Here is a 5,990-nt window from a genome sequence, read left to right on the forward strand (position 1 = left end):
AGTGATAATGTTTTGCTGAACCTTAAAAGACACACAGACCTTGGAAGGAGAAAACTTTACCTACAGGAAAAAAAATAATTTCTTGGAAAATGAGGACTTAGGAACACCAAAATCACAGCTAAACCTAAACTAAATCCTGCTAAGTCCAAGTACATTCTCACTAATCCGTAAGGCTTCAATCAGTGTCGATAAGTAACAGCTCCCAGCAGAAATATCAGGGTTCTTCAACAGTTTCTGCTGAGTATTTTCTCAGAAATACTGAGTATTTTCTTCCCATCTTGAGGAATAGTTAACTCTTATAAAAACTGTTTTGACAGGGGCAGGGAATTGCATGAAGAAAACTTACCCAGAATAAAACTTTCTGGGAAATTAAAATTTAAACCAGGTAAATAATTGACTTCCTTCATGCTCTGAAACCAGGTGACAAAGGTTTTTCTCCTGGAAACTTAAGTCTGAGCAAAGTCATGGGGAAAGTAAATCCAGCCCGTGCTATTGGGGTGCTTCAGCTTTGGTAAATGCTACCTCTCTTGTCCTCAATAATCGACCTATCCTGGAATATCATCTAGACTGTTCTAAGAAAATAGACTTTTTAAGCCACCTCATTTCAATTTGTGGAAAGTTTTCTGGGTTTTCATTAAGGCTTTCTGAATTAATAAAGCAACAACCAAATAAATGGCTAGATAGCAACACTGGCCTCTGTGTATCTCAGCATGCATTAGATGCAGAAGGAAAATAGTCACAATGCCAGGTTAAACAGGCTAGCACATCCATTGTCCTGCAGGGTGCATGCCTTCCCCGGTGCTGAAGTTAACCGGAATCGGAGGGCGAGGAAGACCTTAAATAAATCCCTAAGGTTCTATTTTCTTTCAACATGTTGACTGGCTTTAGGTTGATGGTGTAAATAGGATCGTTCAAATGCAATCCTTAAACATTATAATAAAGTTGTTCTTCATCTTGAAACCCAATTTCCTAACCACCGGGGGAAAAGGAAAACTAGTGGGCATCCACAGATTCTACCTGTTAAAGGATGTTTCCCCCAAGGATGACAGAATTTGTCATTTCTGGTAGCAGATTACTGTTGTTGGGTAGCAGGAGGGCACACGAATCTCAGACCCAGCTGGGGAAGCTGATGATGCTGAGTTGCTTTTGCTGGGTTTTTATGTCCCAAGGAAAGGTAAGGACAAACAGTTTCATCTACTGTTGTCGAAAAGAAGGAAAAGGCAGCCATTCGTATAGAAAAGGGAGGCAGAGACACTACAGTTGGAGGTACCTGTCATCTGATTAACATTTGCAAAGGGCACGGGTCTGTGTTGTGAATTAGAAGTCAGCTGGATGATTACTAACTCTGTTTCTGTCCTTGCCTGACAGCCAGGGAGCCAGCCTCTCTCAGCTTGGGGTCTCACATGTCCCTTAGATAACCACAGAGGCTTAATCCTAAGGGTACCCTATGTAATCATGTAAGTCATCATCGATTCCAGAATAGATAATGATACTGAGATAGAAGCCAGGTAGTGGGAAAGAGGAAGAAGCTGGCGTCCTCATGATGCTGAAGGGTGTAGTGTGCTTGGCAGCTGACAAAAAGGAATGAAGGAGTAACAAGTAATCAGGGCCAGAAGGGGAGGGACCATCTCAAGATTTAGTAAGGATGGAGGTGAGCAGCTACAGCCTGGGTAGGGGTGAGGATTACAGTGGATAGGGTTTGTACCTCAGTTCTTCTCTCCTTATCCTTTCTCAGGACAGCAGGGCCTGATACCAACGTCTTCCTATGGTAACCAAGCTCTCTAAGCTCTGCCACTGAGCTATTACCTGCTCAGCTCTCTTTTTTTTGGACAGGGTTTTCCTATGTAGCTCTAGCTGGCTTCCCACTTGCCACCCTCCCGCCTTCTCATTGCTAAGGTTATGGACATATTTCATCATGACACTTAGACTCAGGTAAAGACTTTTAGATGATAGGATTTGAGGTTTGGAGATTAAAAGACAAAACCAAACAAAAAACAACAACAAAACCCCCAAACCTCAAATGTTCCTGATGTCCAGTGCCTGGTACTTTTCATGTGACTGACACATGCTATTGAATAATTGAAGGAGAGAATGGGTAATAAAGGGTTAAGGTCTAACTCTGAACACACCAAGCCCTCTCCACTCCTGCTGTAAACACCATGAAAATCTTATCACTCAACTGACCAAGGAACTGCTGCTCGTTCCAATTGTTCTATTCTAGGGAGATGAACTTGGGACTCACTCTACAGCTGAGTACAAGAAATGCTCTTAAACTTGAAATATGCTCTAAAGAGGTCCCGATTCCTGTTCTGGGCCAAACAGCAACAGATCAGGCAGTTCTACAAAGTCACAGCATGTTCATGGCCCTGTGACAAGAATACACAGCAGCTGCTCTTCCAGAAAGAACATTTGCTCACAGATCCAGAAGACACTGGAATGTCTTTATTCTTCAGTTGAAAAAGCAGGCATTGCCCATACCCTCCCACCCCTGCACCTCCCACCATCTTCTGTTCCTCCATTCATAAATTCAACTACTCAAAGGTATCTTATGTGCTGTAGGTACTACACTAGATCCTGGGAAAATTCTGGAAAATGAAGTCCCTATCTTAAACAACTGCCAGTCTTTCTTACTGGCACAGTCACCGGCATCACTCTGAGCAGATTGGCTCTAACACCAGGGCCTTCCTAGCATCCTTATGTCAGAATTACCCAAACAGCAAAGAGAATCTTGGTTGTAGAAGCAGGTGGGTGTTGCAACCCAGGAAAGTGAGTAATACATTGAAACCAACTCTCCAAGAGGAGGCTTGAGGCGCCACCATGAAGGGACTGAAATAATTCTGATGGGACCATTCTTATGGGACCACAGGTACAGGTTCATACAACCTGTGTTCTAGAGTCCAGGACCTTGGCCTCAAATTCTCACCTGACATTTTAGAGCTCTGATGGATAAACCTATCTCAGCCTCATGTTTCTTCACAGTAAATGGGACAAAACAAGATGACATCAGTGAGTTAAGGAAGAAATTCAATAGGTCACTTCATGTAAAACTCATCAAATGCCTTGTTCACTTCTTAGTAAATGCTGTATTCTATTATGCTCGGTATCACCGGTGTGGTGTTTCTGAACTGAATAATTTCAAGGGACGCTCCTTACATTGTACCACATAGGAAAAGCTCTCTCTGTGATTGTGCACTTCACAATCTTTGCAGCTGTAGGAAATATCCGATAACCATCTCAGGGCAAGCATGTGAAAGTTGTGTTTAATACAGATTCCCTGGTTGTTTCTTAGTAGGAGAAGGGTGTCATTTGCTCTTGGGCCTAGTAGGAAATACACCTTGATAACTAATTAACACTTAAGGTGTCACCAACCTTAAGTGATGTGTTTCTAGAACATAGAGATGTGCAGGGATGACAGCAAGTCAAATGGCAGCTGAGTGAGAGGTTATGAGAAGAGACCAGCGGTGGACAGGAAGAGAGAAAGTGATGCAGGGGAGGCTGGGAGGTGCTACACTGTGCAGTGAGCACCACCTTCTTGTTTAATGAGAACATCTTCGGTCTCGAAAGTAATCCTGCTGCAACTGAGTATGACTGAGACAGCATTCTGCTGTGGTTATTTAAGATGGCTGCCTAGTGATTTTTCCACCTCCCCTCTAAGCCTCGGTGCTATGAGAACATCTCCAGTAGGCTCCCACTGTGCCTTGCACAAGGGTTTGACAGGGCCTATTTCTCTTCTGCTGCCTTGAACTTTACGCTCCCTCACCAATCTGGTGCCTCTTCAAACTCTCCTCTGTGGGAGAAAGCACATTAGCAGAAGGGTAAATGCTAGAACCTGTTATTATTATGATTTGTAGATCATTTACAGAGGCCATTCTTTCCATGACTATGGTTAAGCTCTGCTGAATTTACTATAGACAAGCCCCATCAGGCCATCTCCTCAAGTCACTGTCTTCCTCTTCCTCTTTTGCTTCCTTCTCCTCCTCCTCTTCTTCCTTCTCCTTTGAGACAGGGTCTCATTATGCAGCCTTGGCTGGCCTGGAACTTATTCAGATCTATCTGCTTCTGCCTTCTGAGTGCTGGAACTAAAGGCATGTGTCATCACACTTAAGTCGTTCTACATGGAGCTTGATAGCAATATTTGAGGAAGGATTTCAAAAGGCCCACCTACGTAGCCCATGCAAAGACAGAAGCTTTGAGGCACATTTCGTGTGTGGTTTTCTGCCTTATGGGATTCAGAAGGAATTGGGAATGGCGCCTGTGATGCTCCTGATTGGCTCTTGAACTCTCAAATGCTGGCTACAGCATAAGCAGTTAGCTTTGCCTCATTTATGAGTACTTTCGCACTTCCTGATCTTTGGGACAGAGACACGGAGTTGAGTATGGCATGAAGAGCGAGGTGGAGAAAATGGACAGGGATGAGTCTGAAGATGGAATCCCAAAGACAATCGAAAGTCTCAGTGAGTCAGGGACATGAGGTAACCTCTTTGTTATCTGACACAGACAGTCCTGAGACTGCAATGGATGACAGATTAGTGTCCTTTCCAACTTCCTCAAAACAGCTCTACAAAGCTACTACCGTTCCCATCCTACAGATGGCAAGCCAAGACTCAGAGATACAAGAATTCTTGCTTCGAGTCATGTGGCTATTGGTGACACAGCCGAGATAGGGACTACAGTGATATTCTAAGCATACAAGTTCCTGATAACCTATCTGGCTCAAGTTCAAATAATCTTAAACTTAACTGCCTTAGGTATTGTTCCTGATACTATCTGACAGAAGCAAGAAAAGTCTAGAAGGAAAACAAGCACCATGACCAAGCAGATGGAGAAGGAACCATTCATTCCTAAAGAGATGAACCACTGTAGCAAGGAGTGGATCCATCACCAGGAAGGAACGAGGACAGCAGGGCTGGGAAGCCAATCCCAGGGGTGCAGAATACAGTAGAAAATCATAAAGATAAGAGAGATCAAACAGGGTCACGTGTGGCTTCCTCTAGCTGCCAGATGTGGGACCCTTGGGCACCTGGCAAAGCCTGTCTAAACCTTGGTTTTACCACCTGAAAAGGGGGATGATAATCATTCTCACCTCATCTAGATGTCCAAGAGATAAAATGAGATGATGAACAGAAAGCTCCCAGCACAGCGCCAAGTGCAAGTGCAGAACAATCACTCTCAAACCACGCTGCCTGGGGGTTCGAGCTAGTCTCAGTGCAGGCTGGTTCTTCATCTTCCTTCTTCCACAGCATGCATATTTCATGTCATTGCAGGCTCAGCAGATCTCACTGTACTTTCTAATTCTGTCCTGCTCTTTCTATAGCCCAGCATTCTGTTCTGGAAACTGGGGTTACCTCCCCCTAATGTTTTATACCACATCCCCCTAGCAACTAGACTTTCAAGCACAGACAGTTAAATGTCTGCTAAAGTCAAGCATTAACTTGTGGAGTAGAGGAAAAATTAAGACCCACCTATTTCTGCATTAACTCAACAGTTCCTGTAGATTCTACCACTTGTGGAAACTACTGGAAGTTCTACCCTAATTAGTGAGTGTTTCACACGAGCTCATTTTCTCTCCCTGACAGTCAATGGCACAGAAAAAGGAAAAATACTGACTAAGCTTTACCTCAAGTACTTGCAGGTTATGGCTATTCAAATGAACACAGAATAACCAAGTCCAAACACATATTAAAGTATTCTGCCCATCATCTCCCCTCCTGTGAAGTGAAAGTTGTCTCTATGCTTATACTCTTGGCCAGAGGCATGTCAAAGCTGTTTTCCCTTCCCATTCCAGAGAACCCAGCTCTGGAATACTCAAGAACACAGGGAGAAATGCAAACAGGAATTGCCTAGAGCCTGACAGCAAAGATTTTGGGAAGGAGCCAGCAATGCCACTGTGCTCAATGGCTTTGCAAGCTCCATAGGGTGCGGATCTGATGCTGACAAGGGGGTGGAGCGACATGCAGGCTGGTGTGCACTTACTTCATGGCTCTACTTAC

At 44.0% G+C, this 5,990-nt stretch overlaps 1 protein-coding gene across 4 annotated transcripts in view; it reads right to left on the reverse strand.

Moving 5' to 3' along the window:
* Window positions 1–5,990, reverse strand: part of Adamts9 (ADAM metallopeptidase with thrombospondin type 1 motif 9) — a 170,572-nt gene that overhangs the window by 38,369 nt on the left and 126,213 nt on the right. The window lies entirely within an intron of this gene.

The sequence above is a fragment of the Arvicanthis niloticus genome, chromosome 9 (genome assembly GCF_011762505.2).
Source record: "Arvicanthis niloticus isolate mArvNil1 chromosome 9, mArvNil1.pat.X, whole genome shotgun sequence".
Classification (NCBI taxonomy): domain Eukaryota; kingdom Metazoa; phylum Chordata; class Mammalia; order Rodentia; family Muridae; genus Arvicanthis; species Arvicanthis niloticus.